Here is a 22721-nt window from a genome sequence, read left to right on the forward strand (position 1 = left end):
CGCGATTCCATCACATTTTTTGAATTATTTTTTAAAAAATATATTTAAAATTATTAATTTTAAATAGTAATGAAAGTTTTAAAATATTAATACAAAACTACAAATGATATACTAAAACACTATTAATTCTAAAAATATAACATCAATCTAAAATATTATCCATCCACATTAAATTCAACTAATAATACATTATCAATCCACATCTAATACTAGGGAGCGAGAGAGATACAATAAATCAAAGGAAAACAAGTTTTGCTCCAAATAAATGTTCTGATGTGGCTCAATCAATAATACTATTATGAAAATTCTAAAGAAGCCTTTAGGGTTAGGGTTCAACCTTTTGGAAGAATGAAAATTCTAAAGAACTGCAAAAGTGGTGTCTGGGATTGTACAAGTGGATTTCATACTACAATCTGAGAACCATGATAATGTTGAAGTTGCATGCTCATTAAAATGTGCTAAAATTGGCATCAAAGCTCCATGATTAAGCACAAGATCACGACACTTGGTGAGTCACCAGAAACATTTCCTAATGCCCAAGCAGCCTGATAACATACAAAGTAAGTACATCAAACTCTTTAGTGGTTATCTGAAGAAAAAAAAGAAGGTAGCCATCCATCCATTTGAGTTTGGCTATAAGTCATGTAGAACCGTGTTTAATATAAATTTTTAGAAAGAGGCAAAGGAAATAGAACCTCATATAATTTTTTTGGATATGTTGGTGATAATGAACCACAATCGATTTAATATCGTAAAATAATATTTATATATATACACACACAAGTATATAAAATATTATTTGATATTTATCCGATATATATATATATATATATATATATATATATATATATATATATATATATATATATATATATATATCTACGAAAAAGATATACCAATATATATCAACCAAAAATTGGAACAAATAATCCTCAGATTATTAGTCCAATCCAACGGCAAAACAAATATGGAGAACGGATTTTGCTTAGAAGCATAATCCAAAACCGAAAGAAGGAAAGGATGGATCGAATATGGGTAAGGGTTTTTAGCGTGAGTCAAGAGACCACTCTTTCCTTAAAACCTTATTTGCCACCTCCCACAAGTGCTAGGAGTGTCGTGGCCTAGGTTTCCCAGGATAAAACGCGCTACGGTTCAGTTTGAGCACCCAAACGAGCGAACCCGGCGAACTAGAGCAAAGCTTGAACACAGTTAGGCTTAAGAAAGGAGTAGAAGCAGAAGTGTTTTGAAGCTGAAAAACCAAGTTTCGTGTGTGAGTTTGTTCACTGTGTGCTTGTTCTTGGTGTGTAAAGCTTCTGCCTTCTACCCCTTATTATATAGGAGCATTCATCATGGCATTAATTACACGTTGTGTAACATCTGAAACAGATACAGAATTAAATTCAGAATGGCATTAATTACACGTTATGTAACATTTGAAACAGCAACCCCATTAACAGAATCAAGCCAATTTCCGGACGACATTTGTGCTCGTAGGTGCCGGCGCACACGAGCTCGGGCTTGAATCAAGCCTTTCCGAAGTCATCTCTAGTTGGAATTTGATTTGCAAATGCCCCCCCCCCCCCCCCTCCCGCGAGAGAGCCTCTATGCTATACAATTCTACAAGCTCCAAAAGAGCTCTTGTATACAAGGGGTGTCAAATCCTCTTTCCAAACCAATGTGGGACAAAGCTCACTTTTCCCTTCATTTTTCCAACTCAATGGGTCTACTTTGAGAATCAATATCTCATTCACCCATTATCCGAATCCACTTTGACCCGACCCAAATCGGTAGTGGACCCCACTGATAATTGTACCACAAAATAGACACTTAAAATGTCATTTTAATGCTATTTTTCCAACAATCCCCCACATGAATGAAAAATTGATTTTCGGGGCATTTTGAAATCGGAAACAACTGTGTTCAAACGGTCGATCCCTGCATAGGATAGGTAGGGAGTCACTATACCCTTTGAACCTTACCTTGTGAAGAAATGTTTACTCTACTGGCTGTTCGGTAGAACGCGATGTCTTTGAATCGACTTCCGTTTGTGTAGACGATGACATATCCCACACAGGAACCTTCCAACCACGCTTTGTTCTCATGAGTGTGCCCATTTTGGTCGTGGGTCACCGTTCCTGGTTCTGCGAGAGTTTCTAAAGAATTGTGCCCAACAATTCTCCTTTGAAGCGACCCTCACTTCTCTCTTACATAGGTGATTCTTTCTCGAGTATCCCGCATACTCAAGAATCATTAAAGCATCAACATGCTAGCCTCGTGCGGGAGTCACAGTTTCTAACGAAGAGTGGTAGGGAGTCCGAGACCCCCACAGTGACACGCTCCGTTCCATAATTTAGTTCTCCCATTGAACCTAGGTGCCAGCTAGGTTGGGTATCCACTATAGAACTTTTAGTCCAAGGGCTTTAAACCCATTCCTCGTTCCAACTTCTCCACAACCATTTGCTTACCCTCGGGTTAGCGAGTTAGCGGCCGTTACGTTATCTTTTGACATCACGTAGTCAATAGAGATAACCACTGTTGTGAATATATCTGTTCAGCGAGAGTTGCTGGTAACCCACTCCAACGCGTTGAAATACATTATAGATAGATATATATAGATATATGAAAAACCATTTCGAAGCAGGAAGATTAATACTTAAGAGACACTAATTTTAAAAGCCGGGAATAGACTCAGCAAATAGGGATGAGCGCATTAAACGTTAATAAATAGTTAAGTAGAGATGACATCATAAGGAATACGCTTTTAAGGTCGCAGATCACTTTCCAATTTCAAAACACATCATCATTCAATCCTCATTCATATCAAATAATCGTTGATGGCGCCACGGGACCAATCGCATGCCCCGAACATGAGGGTTAATGCTTATAGCATTAACATGGCCCCGCAGCACCCTACCTCAGTACCGCGGTATGAGGGGAGTTGATCGCAACCAACCCTTTGAGAACCGCTGACGAACTCAACCTCGGACCACGATCCGACACACCGCTGACGCACACAGTCGGTGGACCGCGATCACCTTTACAAGGGGGGACTTACGACCCTACACACCGTCGATGCGCACAGTCGGTGGACCATAGCGGATCAAGCCTGGCTTACCGCTGAGCTATACTCAGTCGGTGGGCGAAGATCCTCGGAGACTATGGCCCTACACACCGCTGTCCCATCATTCGGTGGATCGCAGCCTGCCGTAGCCCTACACACCGCCTGATTACTTAGGTCGGTGGACTACAGCCTTCCTCGGCTTATTGGCCCTACACACCGTCCTGGAGCGTTCAGGTCCGGTGAGTCATAGCACCGAGGCCCATAATTGGACCTCTAATCCAAGAAGTGAATCAATTTGGCCTTAGCCACTTCTGAGCCTTAGCTCAGGAACAATCCATTTGGCCTTCAGCCACTTCCGAACCTTTAGTCCGAGAACAATCCATTCGGCCTTCAGCTGACTTCCGAACCTTAGTCCGGGAACAATCCATTCGGCCTTCAGCCGACTTCCGAACCTTAGTCCGGGAACCACCCAATTGGCCTATAACCAAAATGGGGGATCATGCAACACATAACACATAGGAACACGTAATGGCATATCGGGAGGGGAAAAACATATAAATAAACTTACGTGTGATCATTCACATGCTACGAATAGTCCTAAGGGTTCATACAACTTCCACCTAGGTCACCGGGTCACCAATTCAACTAGCATGCAATCCCTAAAACTCGTCTAGCCTACGAATGGAACCCGAAACATCAAACTAGACTCAAGCACGACAAACGGGGTCCGTTGGGACACCACGGGGAATGGGGAACATCAAATGGGGAAGTCGGGGACCCGGGGTGGGGTACGGACCAGCGGGCAGCCGGTGAGTGGGGGTCACCCGCCGGCTGCCCGCCGGAGGGCACTGTTCCGGGTAGCGGATTGCCGGCGGGCAGTCGGCTGCCCGGTGGCTGCCCGCTGCCGGGCAGTGCCCCTTTGGGCAGCGAGTAGGTGGTGGGTTCCCCCACTCCCACCTACCCCCGACTTACTCTTTACTCATATACTCGTCCCGGGAACCTTCGTGGAACCCGAAACCATGCTTAGACACTTTTAAACGCAAATAACGACATCGCGTAAGCAATTAACGGATCGAAAGCAAGAATCATGTAGGACTTATCCTATTATGACTTCTAAATATAAACAACACCCGAACATGCGAATTCCCACCCAAATATATATCAAGAACATCACAATACAAATTCCCAATCCAACCTTGGGCTCTAATCCCACCCAAATCATCAAGAACATATTTTATCATCAAGGAATATCAAGATTCGTCAAGAATCATCATATCATAATCAAGAAATTCTTTTTAACATCAAGATCATCAAGATTATCAAGAAAGCATATAAATTACCCTATCAATCATCAATAACATAACACCATTATCTTAGAAGAATTCAATCAAGACACAAGAATATAGAGGGAGGCCAAGGAAGGAGATTATAGCGAAGAAAATAGATTTTGTTGAGACATGGGTTACCTCTTAGCCTTAATTAATTTCCTTGGCTATGAAGGGTCTTTCTTTAAGATTTCTCCTAAGGGAATTCTTGGAACGTCTTGTGTGGTGAAAGATTATTTGTGGTGTGTGATCTAGGTGCCTCCTATGCCCCTATATATATATATATATATATATATATATATATATATATATATATATATATATATATATATATATATATATATATATATATATTCCCAAGAGTCCTAATTGGGGTCTAAATACTATGGGCTTGTTAATTCTATTCCTTATAGGACTAAGGGGTTGGTTATAGGGATGTGGGCCCATGGACTATGGTGGACCTTTCTTAGTTGATTAATGGGTTTTTAATTCTCTTTTTAGGGTAAGTGATTTAAATAATTAGGGGTCGTAACACGGGGTGTTACACACTCCCCCCCCCCCCTTAGAAGAGGCTTCGTCCGCGAAGCCGGTGCGTGGATCCACTCTTTCACCCCTAGGTGTCACGTATTTTGGCCTCCCGGTTAGGAGTTGTGGCTCCACGTGCTGCCTTCATTGGGGTAGACTGGATTTCGGGTGAGGTGGTGGTTTGGAAGGTTCGGGTCTACCTTGGTCTCCTGCTCCTGAGCTGGACGCCCCGTGAGTGCCCAACATGGCCTCGATAGTTGCCACCATTTGGTCCAAAGCGCGTGTTGCACGGATTAGGGATGAGAACCCTTCGTCCATGATTTGGTTTTGCCGGGTGAGCTATGTGAGGATGCGCTCGTTGACGGATTCTTCATTTTGGTCCCTTGGGTTTTCTTCTGTTCGTGCGGGTGCCGGTGGGTTAGGTTCGCTATCCTCATTTCCCTCTAGCCCCCCACAATCTTGCATTGCTCGTTTAAGCTTTTTGCTGGAGATGTCCAATCGATCAACCAATTCTCTTTGCTCCTCCTCGGGTTTAAGGTAAATTTCCTCGAGGGTGATGTACTGCCCCCTTCGGTGTAGTAGATATCATTACGACGGAGGTTTTTGGGCATTGAAAACCATGCCGTTTGTGGGCTTGATCTCTGTGTGGCTTAGGTCCACTCCTTTCTTCTCCATGATCCAACTCAGGATCATCCCGTAGGGTAGACTAAGTCGGTTACTAGTCTTGCAAAACTCCATGTGCTTCAATATGAGGGCCGGTAGATTGAACTTGATTTTGTGTTTCAGGAGGTAAGCAAACGTGCACTCCAAACTTCCCACATCCTTGCTTTTGTTATTTGTAGGCAACAGGCTATCAGTTACAATCATGACCAATATCTTTTGCTCCGCAGTTAGCCATTTCCTGTTCTGCCGTGTGGCCGAGGTGAAACCTTCTTCTCTCCCGGGTAGGTACCCAGGTAGTCCTTGTATCCATGTTTTGGGTACCAATCCATCCCTTCCGGTCGTAGTCTGACACACCCGTGGTGGTCAGTCTTAAGAGTTTGGCCAAGCGGCCTTCAGAAAGTATGATTTCCTTGCCTCGGACTTTGGCGGTAATTTCCATTTTATCGCCCCGCTTAACGGCTACCAAATGATGATAGAACTCATTCACCAATTCGGGGTATGTATCCCCTTTAATGGTGAGATACATATCCAAGAGTCCTTGGAAATTAAGCATGTCGACCAACTCCGGAGAGAACTGGTCGGGTTCGAGGGCTTTACCTCCGATCACGGTGTAGTCCGCATTGTTCCATTCCGGGGTGCGGATTCCGAGGGGCTTTTTCGGCATTTTAATTTTCTCTCCTAGGTGGCGTTTTCCGGTGGGGCTCCGGCGAGACTCCGGCGAGGTTCCGGCGGCGAGGGGCGGTGGCGTGGCTCACTGTTTCGGGGTCGGCGGCGAGGGTGCGAGGGCCGGGCGGAGCAGGTGGCTAATGCTGGCAGTGGGCGGTGGCCGGGCGAGTGGCGGGTTCGCCGTGGCAGTGGGCTCGGCGCGGGTGGACTCCGGCTCCGTGGCGGCATGTGGGCGTTAGCCGGCTTCGGTGGTGTTTCATCGGCGGGGCGTAGGGCGGCGAGTGTGATGGTGGAGGGTGGTGCGGCGGCAGGTGTGTGAAGGTGGGGAAGATGGCGGGTTGATGGGGGTGAGGGGAGAGAGAGAGAGAGAGTGGGGAAGAAGAAGAAGGAGAAGGGTTTTTGATTTGGGGTTTTGGGGTTTTTAGGGATTTGTGGAGGTTTAAGAAGGGAGTGTTCCCTTGAGGTTTTAAGAAACACTTATAGCTTAGTGGTTAAAGCTTTGCTTTATAAGTGGGAGGTCCGAGGTTCTATTCTCATTGTTGACACTAGCCTTCTTTGTTGTGTGTTCCTTGTCTTTTTTCCTTCTTTTGTCTTCTAGTGGTGGGGAATTTGATTGGTCCTCTTTGTGGTTTGTTGTTGTCTAGTTTCCTTTACTTATGCTTTCTTTGTGGTTTGTTGTTGTCTAGTTTCCTTTACTTATACTTAAATATTTTGATCTTATTTAAAATGATTCCGAAGTGGCTAAGTTAAACAAGTAGTTTTACTATAAGGGTGGTTACAAGGGGTTTCTTAGTTTATCCTAAACAGAATTCATCTTCTTGGTTTTCCTCTGGTGGATTTGCGTGATCCTCGTCTTCCGGGGTCATGTTTTCTTCGTCGAGGCTGCCCTCGTTCCCAAGTTCGGCTTGTGTGCGGCTCATGATGAATACTTTTCCGGGGGCACCGTGATTCCCTTGATTGCTCGTGCCTCCGTGTTGGCCCATGGTCGTGGGGCGTGAGCTTGAGGGTTGCATGCAGTGGAAGGCCTTGTGCCCTTCTTTCCCACAATTGAAGCATCGCAAGGGGTTTCCCATGCAGTCCTTGCCTCTATGGCTTTTGTGGCATTTCGGGCAAGTGAAGCCCCCTGTATTAGTTTCGTTGTTTCTTGGGGGTGGTCTTTGTCCAGTTGGGTTGCTTGGCCTTGTGTTGGTATCGGTTCTTGTTCTTTTTATTGGCGGTGCTCCTCCTCTTGTGTTCCTCTTTCGAATCTGATCTTGTACCCCACGTTGTAGTAATTGGATTTGATAGAGATTAGCGGCGCTGGTGTAAGCTTTGTTGAGGGTCCGGGGTCCGCTTACTATTAGTGCCTTTCGAGCTTCGAAGTTGAGGCCTGATATAAACCTTTCGATTTTGGTTGATTCCGTGGGGACCAGTTCTGGCGCGAAGTGTGCCAGTTCGAGGAATCATTTATGGTACTCCGTGACGGTAGTTGTTCCTTGTTTTAGGTGGAGGAACTCTTCGTGCATGGAAGCTTTTACGCGTGTCGGGTAGAATCGTTCTCGCAGGCGTGTTTTCAGGTTTTCCCAGTTGAATCCTGGTTCTTGTCTATAAGTGGGTCCCTCGTGGATCCACCAAAGGTCTGCCTCGTGTCCGAAGTAGAATGAGGCTATCTCTACACGACGTTCTTCTGGGCATTCTACTAGCCCTAGAATCTTGTCGAAGGTCTGTATCCATTCTTCGAGGATGACGGGATCTTCTTCACCCGAGAATGTGGGTGGTCGATGGTTTGAGACTTGTCGGGCAGCTTCTGAGTTTGTGTTTGGTGGAGGGAGTGATGGTCTGTTGTTGCAGAGGGCTACGTCAGTGAGTTACTGCAGGGTTTGAGTCAGGGGGTCGTGTGCGGCGGGTTCCGGAGTCCTTGATTGTCTTCTGTTCGGTGCCATGCTTGCTTGATCTATAGAACCAATGTTTATAATGATTTAGAGGGTTGTACCCTTACCTTGTCGTGATAAGCGAAGGGGAGTTCTTTAAATGAGTGAGGGGAGGTTGTGTGATGATAGGTAGGTTTCACAATCTCACCGCGGGCGTCCTAAGATTCCTAAGTCCTGTGTTCCCAAATACCTAGAGTTCAAGCCTAATGCCCTAAAGTCCGGTCTTAAGAGTCTTATCCTAGGGTCAACTTAGGCTTTGATACCAACTGTAACACCCCGAAATTGTTCAACTTTTAAGACTTATATAATAAAGGTAAATTCTCAATAAATCCCAAAATATAATAGAGTATGGGTGCTATGCCACACCTGAGCTAGAGAACTCAGGTGCACAGGCTAACTAACTAAAATCCTCAATAATGTCAATACATAAGCATGGAACGCAGGCCGGAAGGGAAACTATCTACTCTACGCTCCAAATCTCTATCGCGATCCAGTGTCTACTCATCTGTGCCTGAAAGCCAAATATATCTGTTCAGCGAGAGTTGCTAGTAACCCACTCTAACGCGTTGAAATACATTATAGATAGATATATGAAAAACCATTTCGAAGCAGGAAGATGAATACTTAAGAGACACTAATTTTAAAAGCCGGGAATAGACTCAGCAAATAGGGATGAGCGCATCAAACATTAATAAATAGTTAAGTACAGATGACATCATAAGGAATACGCTTTTAAGGTCGCAGATCACTTTCCAATTTCAAAACACATCATCATTCAATCCTCATTCATATCACATAATCATTGATGGCGCCACGGGACCAATCGCATGCCCCGAACATGAGGGTTAATGCTTATAGCATTAACATGGCCCCGCAGCACCCTACCTCAGTACCGCGGCATGAGGGGAGTTGATCGCAACCAACCCTATGAGAACCGCTGACGAACTCAACGTCGGACCACGATCCGACACACCGCTGACGCACACAGTCGGTGGACCGCGATCCCCTTTACAAGGGCGGACCTACGACACTACACACCGTCGATGTGCACAGTCGGTGGACCGCGGTCAAGCCCGGCTTACCGCTGAGCTATACTCAGTCGGTGGGCGAAGATCCTCGAAGACTATGGCCCTACACACCGCTGTCCCATCATTCGGTGGATCGCAGCCAGCCGTAGCCCTACACACCGCCTGATTACTCAGGTCGGTGGACTACAGCCTTCCTCGGCTTATTGGCCCTACACACCGTCCTGGCGCGTTCAGGTCCGGTGGGTCATAGCACCGAGGCCCATAATTGGACCTGTAGTCCAAGAAGTGAATCAATTTGGCCTTAGCCACTTCTGAGCCTTAGCTCAGGAACAATCCATTTGGCCTTCAGCCACTTTCGAACCTTTAGTCCGAGAACAATCCATTCGGCCTTCAGCCGACTTCCGAACCTTAGTCCGGGAACAATCCATTCAGCCTTCAGCCGACTTCCGAACTTTAATCGGGGAACCACCCAATTGGCCTATAACCAAAATGGGGGATCATGCAACACATAACACATTGGAGCACGTAATGGCATATCGGGAGGGGAAAAACATATAAATAAACTTACGTGTGATCATTCACATGCTACGAATAGTCATAAGGGTTCATACAACTTCCACCTAGGTCACCGGGTCACCAATTCAACTAGCATGCAATCCCTAAAACTTGTCTAGCCTACGAATGGAACCTGAAACATCAAACTAGACTCAAGCACGACAAACGGGGTCCGTTGGGACACCACGGGGAATGGGGAACATCAAACGGGGAAGCCGAGGACCCGGGGTAGGGTACGGACCAGCGGGTAGCCGGTGGGTGGGGGTCACCCGCCGGCTGCCCGCCGGAGGGCACTGTTCCGGGCAGCGGGTTGCCGGCGGGCAGTAGGCTGCCCGGTGGCTGCCCGCTGCCGGGCAGTGCCCCTTTGGGCAGCGGGTAGGTGGTGGGTTCCCCTACCCCCACCTACCCCCCACTGACTCTTTACTCATATACTCGTCCCGGGAACCTTCATGGAACCCGAAACCATGCTTAGACACTTTTAAACGCAAATAACGACATCACGTAAGCAATTAACGGATCGAAAGCAAGAATCATGTAGGACTTATCCTATTATGACTTCTAAATATAAACAACACCCGAACATGCGAATTCCCACCCAAATATAAATCAAGAACATCACAATACAAATTCCCAATCCAACCTAGGGCTCTAATCCCACCCAAATCATCAAGAACATATTTTATCATCAAGGAATATCAAGATTCGTCAAGAATCATCCGTGTTGCAAAAATTCGGCGCCTAGGTGCTAGGCGGGCGGCCACCTAGGCGCCCGCCTAGGCGCTCTAGGCGCCGATTAATCGCTCTAGGCGCCCGCCTAGGCGTTCTAGGAGCCCTAGGCGGTCCCCAGGCGCCTAGCGATTTTTGCAACCTTGAGAATCATCATATCATAATCAAGAACTTCTTTTTAACATCAAAATCATCAAGATTATCAAGAAAGCATATAAATTACCCTATCAATCATCAAGAACATAACACCATTATCATAGAAGAATTCAATCAAGACACAAGAATATAGAGGGAGGCCAAGGAAGGAGATTATAGCGAAGAAAATAGGTTTTGTTGATACATGGGTTACCTCTTAGCCTTAATTAATTTCCTTGGCTATGAAGGGTCTTTCTTTAAGATTTCTCCCTTTCTTGATTTCTCCTAAGGGAATTCTTGGAACTTCTTGTGTGGTGAAAGATTATTTGTGGTGTGTGATCTAGGTGCCTCCTATGATATATATTCCCAAGAGTCCTAATTGGGGTCTAAATACTATGGGCTTGTTAATTCTATTCCTTATAGGACTAAGGGGTTGGTTATAGGGATGTGGGCCCATGGACTATGGTGGACCTTTCTTAGTTAATTAATGGGTTTTTAATTCTCTTTTTAGGGTAAGTGATTTAAATAATTAGGGGTCGTAAAACGGGGTGTTACACCCAGCTTGGATGATGTGCATAGACTTCGCCGACCTCAACAAGGCCTGTCCGCTCGACCCTTATCCGCTCCCGAGCATCCATCAAATGGTCGACAAGACGGCCGTGGTCGAATTAATGAGCTTCATGGATGCTTTCAAGGGGTATCATCAAATCATGATGCACCATGAAGACGAGAGCAAGACAGCCTTCGTGACCGCGGATGGGTTGTATTGCTACCGAGTGATGCCGTTCGGCCTCTGCAATGCAGGAGCGACCTATCAGAGAATGGTCAATATGCTTTTCGCTGATCTATTAGGTCAAACGATGGAAGCATACATCGACGATATGCTGTCAAGAGTCGGGACCGATCCGACCACACTCGGGATCTCTGGGAATGCTTTCAGATTATGAAGAGGTATCAACTGAGATTGAACCCAACCAAGTGCACATTTGCGGTTCAAACAGGGAAGTTCCTCGGCTATATGATGGCCAAGAGAGGGATCGAGCCCAACCCGGCCAAGGTTAAAGCAATTCTGGACATGCAACCACCTACCACTATTCGGGAGGTCCAGCAACTAACCGGTCGGTTGGCTGCAATAAGCCGATTTCTCTCCAAATTAGCCGAGCGCGCTTTACCATTCTTCAAGGTATTGCGCAAGGTGAATGGATTCGTTTAGGACGATGAGTGCCGAGCGGCTTTCGACGAGCAAAAATAATATCTTATGTCACAGATCGTACTGTCAAAGCCTGAGCTCGGAGAAGAGCTAGACGTGTACCTCGCCGTATTGGATCGGGCAGTAAGTACAGTATTGTGCCGAACTGATCCGGAAGGGGTCCAGCGACCGGTGTACTATGTAATACACGCGCTACATGGTCCCGAGCTCCGGTACTCCCGGCTAGAGAAGGTCGTCTACGCCTTGTATATTGTCGCGAAGAAGCTAGCTCCCTATTTTCAAGGTAGAGCTATTCGTGTGTTGACCGATCAGCCGATCGGCCCGGTCTTCTGCAATGCCTCGTCATCCGGTCGCCTAGTCAAGTGGGCGTTGATGTTAACCCAATATGCGATTGAATACCGACCAAGACCAGCCATCAAAGGTCAAGATCTTGCAGATTTCTTGGTCGAGTGCACCGCTCGAGATTCCCGACCCCCGGAGGTTGAAGACCCAGAGGCGGAGTGGTGGTCGCTGGCAACAGATGGGTCTAGCAGTAAGAAAGGGGCCGGAGGAGGAGTGGTTGTTACGAGCCCGGAGGGATTCAATGTCTACTTCGCTTTAATGTATCAGTTCCACCAGACCAACAGCGAAGCCGATTACGAAGCCTTTGTCAATGGCTTGCAATGTGCTCGGGACTTGGGGGCTGAGTACATCCGGGATCAAACAGATTCCGCGCTCGTTGTCGGACAGGTCCTGGGTGATTATGAAGTGAACGGCGAGCGATTACAAGCCTACCGGGACCTCGCAATGGAGAAGCTCGCCTTGTTTCGGGGATATACAATTCGACATGTACCCCGATTAGATAATGCTGATGTGGACATCTTGTCCAAATTGGCTCAAGACGCCCCAGAGCATATGTCGAAGAGCGCTCGGATTTTGATGATCCCGAAGCACAGTATTCACCGTTTGCCGGTCGCTCCTATCCAACCGACAGAAGACAACTGGATCACCGATCTGATGGAATTCCTTGATCACGGTCGGCTTCCAGACGACCCTCAGCGTGCTCGGAAAGCCAAGCTCAGAGCTCCGAGGTTTCAGATCCAAGACGGTCGTCTGTATAGGCGGTCGTATGGAAGACTTCTCATGCGGTATTTGACCGCGTTTGAAGCTGATTTGGTGATGAAGGAATTGCATTCGGGCATCTGCTCATCGCATCAAGGAGGCCGATCGTTAGCTCGTCGAATCATGCTGATCGGGTATTATTGGCCGTCTCTCCAGTTAGATTGCGAGAAGCTTGCTCGAGATTGTGAGACGTGTCAGTTGTTTGCTCGGATGCCCGAACGACTGGCTACGTTCTACCAGCCGGTCACGACTGTAATTCCTTTTGCAAGGTGGGGGTAGATATTTTGGGGCCGTTCCCACAGCTTGCCGGTCGGAGAAAGTTTGTCATCGTCGCTATCGATTATTTCTCTAAATGGATCGAGGCCGAGCCGTTAGCCACGATTACCTCCCAACAATGTGCTCGTTTTCTCTGGCGCAATGTCGTCTCCCGGTTTGGTGTGCCCGTTCATCTCATTAGCGACAATGGCCGCCAATTTGTGAGCCAATATTTCCAAAGTTTTCTCGCCACTGTCGGGACAACCCACATCCGGTCATCGGTGGCTTACCCTCAGGGAAATGGACATGTCGAGAATGTTAATCGGACAATCCTAGAAGGTCTGAAGAAGAAGCTGCACTCGGCTGATCGAAGTTGGGACGAGGAGTTATCATATGTTCTCTGGACTTATCGGACAACCCCAAGGGAAGCAACTTTGGAGACGCCATTTGCCCTTGTCTATGGGGCCGAAGCTCGACTCCCGATCGAGGCATGGATCCCGACCGCCAGAGAACGGACCTATAATGCAGAAGAGAACGAACACTCGATGGTCGTGGATCTCGACGGGGTTGAAGAAAAGACAGAGCTAGCCGCTCGGCGTATGGCCGAGTACCAGAAGCGAGTGAAGAGTTCAAGGGATGTCAGGGTTAACCCTCGGTACTTTCAGGTCGGATATTACGTCCTACGCCGACGGGATGCCAGTCAGCCTTTGGAAGGAGGAAAGCTAGCTCAAAACTGGGAAGGGCCGTATGTCATCACCGCCGTTATACGGCCGGGAACCTAGCGACTAGAGACGACGACCGGTAGGCAGATCGAGGGCACTTGGAATTCCGAGCACCTCATTTTGTTCAGGCATTAGCCTGTTTATTGTAATAACTGACGAAGTGGGGGCTCGACCTGCGAGTGGGCCCCATTTGTCGTATTGTACTTGTAAATTATTTGCTGTAAATATTTCGAACCGTCTGCGAACAGGAATTCTTAATGTAAATAAGATCGGTGATTGCTCGACCATTTGCCACCAGTTCCTGAAGAGGTAGTTGCCCCGCAGCCTGTGCAAGGCGGTGGAGTACCAACATTAAGACGGTCTACTCGGATAAGACGTTCAGCAGTCCCTAATTATTATGTCACTATCTACAAGAATCTGAATCTGACAAAGGAGCCGAAAATGATCTTGAAACATTCTCTCAAGCCACAAATTGTGCATAGTCTGACTTGTTGAGAGATACAAGGCCCGACTTGTTGCCAAGGGATTTACTAAAAAAGAAGGAATCGATTACAAGGAGACCTTTTCTCCTGTATCAAAGAAAGATTCACTTCGATTCATACTAGCTTTAGTTGCACATTTTAATCTTGAGTTGCAACAAATGTATGTGAAAACCGCTTCCCTTAATAGTGACCTAGAAGAGGAGGTTTATATGAAACAACCTGAAGGTTTCTCTTCTAGGGGTGGTGAGAATTTAGTTTGTAAGATTAAGAAATCTATATACGGTTTAAAACAAGCTTCCCGTCAATGGTATATCAAGTTCGATGAGGTAATTTCTTCATTTGGTTTTGTTGAAAATCCCGCAGATCATTGTATATACCAGAAGGTGAGTGGGAGTAAAATATGTTTTCTTGTTTTATATGTGGATGATATTTTACTTGCCACCAATGATAAAAGGATGCTTCGTGACATGAAACAATTTCTTTCTAAAAACTTTGATATGAAGGATATGGGTGATGCCTCTTATGTTATTGGCATTTTCTCAAGAAACCTATATAAACAAAGTTTTAGAGAGGTTTCAGATGCAAAATTGTTCACCAAGCGTTGTTGCCCCCATAGAAAAGGGGGAAAAATTCAATTTGGATCAATGCCCGAAGAATGATTTGGAGAAAGAATCCATGGAGAACATTCCTTATGCTGCAACAGTTGGATGTCTTGGATATATTCAAGTTTGTACAATGCCAGATATTGCTTTTGTGGTCGGGATGCTAAGATGTTACCTGCACAATCCAGGGTTAGACCATTGGGGAGCTGTGAAGAGGGTTCTAAGGTATCTAAAAAGGACCAAAGATTACAATCTTGGGTTTAGGCAGACGGACAATTTGGTTGTTGTCGGTTATTCTGATGCGGACTTTGCTAACTGTATTGATTCCCGAAAATCAACTTCAGGGTATGTCTTCTTTATGGCTGGTGGGGCTATCTCATGGAGAAGTGTTAAACAATCCTTAATATCTACTTCTACCATAGAAGCCGAGTTCGTTTCCTATTTCGAGGCTACTTCACAAGGTGTTTGGCTAAAGAATTTTATCTCTGGGCTTAGAATTGTGGACTCTATATCTAAGCCATTGAATGTCTACTGTGACAACTCAGCTGTAGTTTTCCTAGCTAAGAATGACAAAAGTGGGAGTCGCACTAAGCACAACGACATCAAGTTCTTAGCTATTAGGGAGCGTGTTAAAAATAAAGTTGTATTCATTGAACACATTAGTACTGAGTTGATGTTAGCAGATCCATTGACTAAAGGCATGCCTCCATTTAAATTCAAGGATCTGGTTCAGAAAATGGGACTTTCGTCCACTTTCTAATTTGTATATACATTCAGTGTCAATAAAAATTCTTTTGCATTCAGACATTTTTTCTCAATTAAGTGTGTACACCTTCATTTGCTTTATATTACTGAGAAAATGTACTTCAGTTGGACTTGGAATAAACATAGGATTTGTTTCATTAGGTTTGGTTTCCTAATTAAGTGCTCAATGGCAGTTTGCATTTAATTATAATGGATACTACTTGCGCTAATGAGAGCATATCATTATGGTTGGTGTTTTTCTGTTATTGAGTTGTGGTGTTTGCACCAAGTGGGAGAATGTAACGTTTTCCTATAAGTTATTATTATAACATTAGGATAAGTTATAATAATATTAAGTATTTGATATGTGGTGCAACACTAATAACCTTATAGCTAGACTATCATTATGATTAGGAGTCTGGTTAGGGTTTAGGAGACCTAAAGACATACAACCACAATGATGGCTAGTGGTTATATAAGGTCACTAGTCCTCTCACTGCTCACATTACATACCTCATACATCATCTAGAGAGCGCTGAATAAAAGTGAGAGACAAAATACTCATGTTATCTCTGCAGCAGTCCGGATCATTCAATCATCATCAATACAAGAACTATGGCTGGAGGTTAGTACGATCCTGTGTCACATATTATAGTTATAGTTTGAATGTGATGTATTTATTCTAACAGAACTGAACTAAAAGACTTAAACGAGTGGCAGATTACGCATGTTGCTAGAGAGCAAAATGCAGTGGCAGACAGACTGGATAGATTATCCTTCTCCTCGCCACCCGGTGTCCACCTCCTCAGCCATCCTCCGGAGGAAATAAGCAGAGAATTAGAAGATGATTTGGCCGGAGTTCCGGTTTGGCGAAAAATAGTTAGTTAGCTTGTTGAGTCGGGGTGTTCCCCCTCCCTTAGATAAAATTTAAAAAAAATAAAATAAAATAAAATAAAAATAAAAAACATGTGGATACATTTATGTGTATATGTTATACTAGTTTTTCATGCGCATTGTGCAAATGGGATAATGTCTAATGTTTATTTTTAAATAGGCACTTCAAAGTATATCAATATAAGATTATATAGGAGATGTTCATGTATAAGTAATTCAATGTTGAATTTGTTTATTTAAATCAGTAATTCAATGTATATGAATGCAATATAATATAGGAGAGATTGATTATAAGTGTCACTAAAATAAATGTTTGCAACTTTAATTTGTAATAACGCTAGTCTAAATACTTAGTCTAAAAATGATACTCTGAATAAATACTACTTTTGGTTTGAATTTCTATAAGTTTTTTAAATTCTCTTTTGGGTAGCATTGTCATTGTCATTGTCTTCATCTTCAGTACGTGTCTTCTTCTTTTTATTAATAGTGTGTCATGTGCAATTGAGTTACTGCTGGTAGCATAGAGGACAACATCATGCAATGAGATTATGGTTTAGGAAGTTGTGAATTTGCCTTGTCATGTATATGACTATGATCTTAGTTATACTATGAACTTTTGATATTGCAAGCGTCTGTTGATATTTAGCCGTAGTAGTTTTTCCCCTACATGTTTAATTTCATGTGTTGTGAGATGTGTGTCGTAGATTCTCATGTGAAAGTATTGGCCAAAATATTAGTATTTATTATATTTGTAGAAGGTTCATGAGTAGTACCTCTTGTTCTAGTTCTATAACTTGTTTACTTGATAGTAACAACAATGACTCTGCAGGTAGTCCAAATACTGAGTGTTTTTGTTATCAATGTTGATGTTGATTTTGCCTCTAATCAAAATAGGTTGAGTCTATAAAATAAAATGAATTGTAAATTTGTATTAGTTGTAATATATTTAAAAGATGCACAATAAGTACTTTACATACAAGATCAATGAATGTTGTAATGGTGGCTATTTTGAAATTTCTTCATTTTCTAGATTTGCAAGATTGATTGCAGCATTGTTGTAGTGTCGACATCTTTTTAATACATCAAATGTGTCACGATGTTCTATTGCCATATACTGACATTTTTAATAATGATTTTAAATGTAGCTACATAAGATGTGATCTAATTACCATTTACATATTATTATCAGCATAAAAGCATATCAGTCCTTTAGGTGTTCTGCTCGAGGTACTTTTGGTTCAACATTATTGTTGAATGAGTTCTTGTGAATAGAGAAATTTCTAGTTTATTTAAGGAGTAAGATTATATAAAGTAGTAAAAATATATACATTTTAAATCAAATCTTATTAAAAAAATATGATTTACCTTTAAAGTGAACAACTGTGATGTAGTCCAAAAATATTACGGGGTAGTTTCCCGATTCAATTTCTTGGATTATTTGAATACTCTCTTTGTCAACAAATTCACCCTAAGTTGTTAATATGATTGGCTTCAAATTATTTTTTATTTTTTTCCATGGTATTAATCAGGGTTGTAAAAATCGGTCTAGGCGCCCGCTTAAGCACTGCCTAGGCGCTACGCGCCTCTAGACCGTGGCGATTTCCCCCCTAGGCGCTCGCCTAGGTTACCGGCTGCCTAGGCGTCCGCCTAGCGCCTAACTCGGCCGATTTGGCCGCCTAGCGTCTAAGTTAGTCGAGTTAACTCGTCCATTTCGGTCGAGTTAACTCGATCGGCTCGACCTATTCTTTTATTATATATGTGTGTGTGTGTGCGCGCATACATATATATAATATGACATATATACACTCGTAGACTATTTTGATACTTTGAATCTTTGGATGATTGAAGTATTTGAGTATTTCATATTTGAGTGTTTTTAATTTTTAATATTGTTTTAATATTTTTTTTTTGAAAACCATTTTTTTGATGTTATGACTTATGAATTATCATTAATTCATTTATTTGGATGTGTTATTTGATTAAATGTTGAAAATAACCTCATTAAAATTGTCAAATTGCATGTCTACCACTGTTTTTTTGGCACCCGCCTAGGCGCTAGACGCTGCCTGACTAGCGCCTAGTGCCTACTGCAACCATGGTATTAATAAAATAATTGGTAAATATATATATATATATATATATATATATATATATATATATATATATATATAACATATTTTATATTATAACATTGATATTTAATTACAAGATGGTATAAAAAGAAGAAAATGTACAATGTAGTGAATATAATTAATTAATCAATTTGAAGGTAATGAATCTTTGCATTGTAGAAAATAAATACAATATAACAAATGAAATTATATTTCTTTTTAAATTTTTTGATAATGAATAATATTTTTAAATAAAGGTTAATATCCAATTCTAAATTAAAGAAATACGAGGTACATATGTATTATTTTTTGTTGTAGCTACTAATTTATTTAATTTAATAAGAGTAAAGTAATAGAGTTGGTATTTACTTTTCATACACAACAATGAAGTCATTAATTTTTTTTATTTCCATTCGTTTTTGAGACAAATTGTTTTGGGAGTTTGTCAATGACAATTGCTACAATTGTTGTCAATAGAGGATGGAGATAAATAATTCAAAATATATGGTTACAATAGACATTGTTATAATAATATAGTAAAAATTAACTTACAAATTTCTTTAGAAGTTTTCATGCATTGATAAAATTCTGAGAATGATGTGTAAATTTTTTCAATTGGAGCTAGTGAGATGTCAACATTGTCAATTCTTTGGACAATGGTCCTACCGTTTAGAGTCCAGGTGTAGTAGTATTATATTTCTGATCAACAACTTTGTAGTTAGGTTGCGCATGTCAGACAATGATGTAAGAACAATTTTGTAAAAGTATTATACAATTTTACCATTATAGAAATACAGACAAAAAATATTAATACCATAATGACCTAAATCATTCCCAATAATGTAAAAACATAATTGAAATATTAAGTCTTATTCAAAATATAATGAAAACAAGATTAATTAAACGAAAAAAAAAAAAGAAATTAAAAACTTAACCTAAACTAGTTACTTTTTTTTAAAAAAAAAAGGCAGAAAGGTCAAATATGTCCATGTACTAACATTGATTGTTCATCTAGCCCCATAAATTAAAATATGGTCCATCTAAGCTATTATACTCTCAATTATTTTTCATCTAGCATTTTTAGAAAGTTTCTAACAAGTAGCCCATCTAATCTGCTTACATGGGAAAATAAAATAAAAACAAAATGCTGACAAGTTATTTGTTCATCTAACTTGTTGTTCTGGTCACTTTTTCTCCGCAGAAAAATTCTTTCAATTTTTTTTTTTTTTACATATTTCTAGATTATGTTGATTTCTGATATGGCTTTAAAGATTCCAAATCCTCCTCTGTTGCGAGTATTAAGTGTGAAAACATGTAAAGGTATTAGTCGTGTTAGTTATTATACCTCAAATGAAGACCAATATACAGATCATCGTTGTCCCTTAGTCTAGTAACCAGCTCCCTTCCAAGCTCCTTAATCTCAGGTATGTACTGAAGAGCCTAATAAGAGCACCATCCAAAACCAAAATAAAAACCAATGTCAATGCCAATGCCAATGCCAATAAATGGGTTCAAAAACCACAAAAGCGGTAACATACTTATTTCACAGCCGATGGAAAAATAGATTTATTGTTTTCTGGAAAATTCGTAGAAGAAATCAACATAATCTAGAAATACGTAAAAACAAATTGAATTTTTTTGCCAAAAGAAGTGACTAAACAACAAGTTAGATGAAAAAATTAACATGTCAGCATTTTATTTTAATTTTATTTTTCCATTTAAGCAAATTAGATGGTTACTTGTTGGAAACTTGCTAAAAATGCTAGATGAAAAATAATTGGGAGTATAATAACCTAGATGGACCATGTTTTAATTCATGGTTCTAAATGAACAATCAATATTAGTACATGGGCCTATTTGACCCTTCTGCCTTTTTTTTTTTTTTAAATCATTCTTGTGTGGACCATGGTGCATACAAGCTGTATGGACCATATTTTGTATACTGTAAAATAATGTACATTCAGTACAAAAATAATGTAAATTGTATTCAGGGAATGTACATTATTTTTGCACTGAGTGTACATTATATTGTATAATGTACATTCAGTACAAAAATAATGTATATTTAGTATATTAAAAATGTACCTTTTATTATGGTCCATACAGCACTGCGTGGACCATGGTCCACACAATAATTTGCCATTTTTTAATGCAAGAAAATGAATTTCAAAGTTCCTTATTTGTAATCTTTGATGCTCAACTTTCAATGCTATGTATTTAGTCGGGCTAATTATTTGACGAAAGTTTATGTTAAATTTTATATTGTATTTTTTAATACACTAAAACATATTCCTAGTATATCTTTAACAATTATGCCAACTCTCATTGGGATGAGGTCTGAACCTAATATCTTTATCTTTATTATAGAAATTTATAAGTAAGTTGAGAATAATAAATAGTTAACGGAATATTTCGTTACTAAATTTTATACTAATGGAATGCGAGGTTATTTAAGTTAAGAAAATAATATAATAGAGGGTAAAGTAGGAAAAATTTTAAAAAATATATATTAAAATCAAAATAATTTGAACTATTCATTTCATCAAATAATTGGACGGACATTTTTTTAGTTCACATTATAGGTCCAACTTTATTGACCCTTATTAGTATAGTAGATATAAGTTTGTGTACGTATAATAAGTGCATTGATGCACGATTAAACTTATGATCAATATAAAAAGGTAGAAGTGTCAAATAGTCTCATCTACCACTTGCAATTAATCCCTTGTTCTAAAATAAGATTTAATTGGACACATTTACTTTAAAAATGTGTTCGCTTAGCATTTTCTCTAGCTTTCCATCAGGTAATCCTTCCATAATGCTGACATGGAATTAAATAAAAATAATTTGATGACTTGTTTCATTGTTTACTCATTCAAACTCAGAAAAAAAATCGCTACTTTCTCCCTCCTCATCCTCACCACCATCATCGCGGTTGCCGATCCGAAAACAAAATCAATAGCTTTTCTTGGCTTTGCACTATCATTTATAATTTCTGTTATCTTTTCACATTATTATTACCAGCATATGCATACACAATATTTGTTCTTACATTCTTCAATTCAATAGTAAGTTTGATTTCAATAAGATTTTAATTAAATGTAACCATAATTATATTTAGTAATTTATCATTTCCATAATTATTACTTCAATATTATTAATATAAATTCTACAACAATAAATAAATAAATAAATAAAAATAAATACACACACACACTATTATTTTAAAAAATATTGTAATATAACTAAGATTTTAACATTGAATATTAATATAGGGCATATATTTTTGCGCATCGCGCATATAAAATACTAGTGCTACGCTAATATAAATGTTGTCTTACTAGCATATTCATTAAACTCTTTTTATCTAGAAAAATATCTTGTTATCTGATGGCATCACTGTTACCATTCCAAATGAAAGGTCACAGGAAGGGGTGGAAATAGGCTAGGCCGAGCCGGGATTTAGAAAATTAGACACGGGCCTGTTAGGAAAATCTAAAGCCTAGGCTTGGATCTGGGCCTGTATGTAGGCTTTTTTTTTAGCTCAAGCCTGAGCCTGCCTGAAGCCTTTTTAAGAGCATATTTAATAAATAGGCTTTTAAAAAGGCTTCAAAGTCGGTCCTAAATAGGATTTGAGCCTATTTAAATAGGCTTTGAGCCTATGTAAGGCCTACATTTTAAAGCCTTTTAATATATACCTGTTAAAAATAATCATATTATTAAATTACAATAAATCCGGTTAGGTAATTATTTATACTTGGAGTTATATTGTAAATATAAAAATATATTAGGTATATATATATATATATATATATATATATATATATATATATATATATATATATATATATATATATATATATATATATATATATATATAGGCCAGGCCTGAAGGACGAGCCTGGTATATATAGGTCTGGCCTGTTTAGTTTAATAGGCATTGAAATTGGCCTAAGCCTCGCCTTTTTACTAAACAAGCTAGGCCTTAATTAGGCCAGGATATATG

General features: G+C 41.1%; 1 long non-coding RNA gene across 1 annotated transcript; it reads left to right on the forward strand.

Annotated features, from left to right (window-relative positions):
- Window positions 1–8243: 8243 nt before the first annotated feature.
- On the forward strand, window positions 8244–22226 carry LOC109191417. The gene is made up of 3 exons (XR_002055917.1): window positions 8244–8254; window positions 16888–16898; window positions 22144–22226. It is a non-coding gene; the product is annotated as an uncharacterized LOC109191417 (long non-coding RNA).
- Window positions 22227–22721: the final 495 nt, after the last annotated feature.

Source organism: Ipomoea nil, unplaced genomic scaffold (genome assembly GCF_001879475.1).
Source record: "Ipomoea nil cultivar Tokyo-kokei standard unplaced genomic scaffold, Asagao_1.1 scaffold0205, whole genome shotgun sequence".
Classification (NCBI taxonomy): Eukaryota; Viridiplantae; Streptophyta; class Magnoliopsida; order Solanales; family Convolvulaceae; genus Ipomoea; species Ipomoea nil.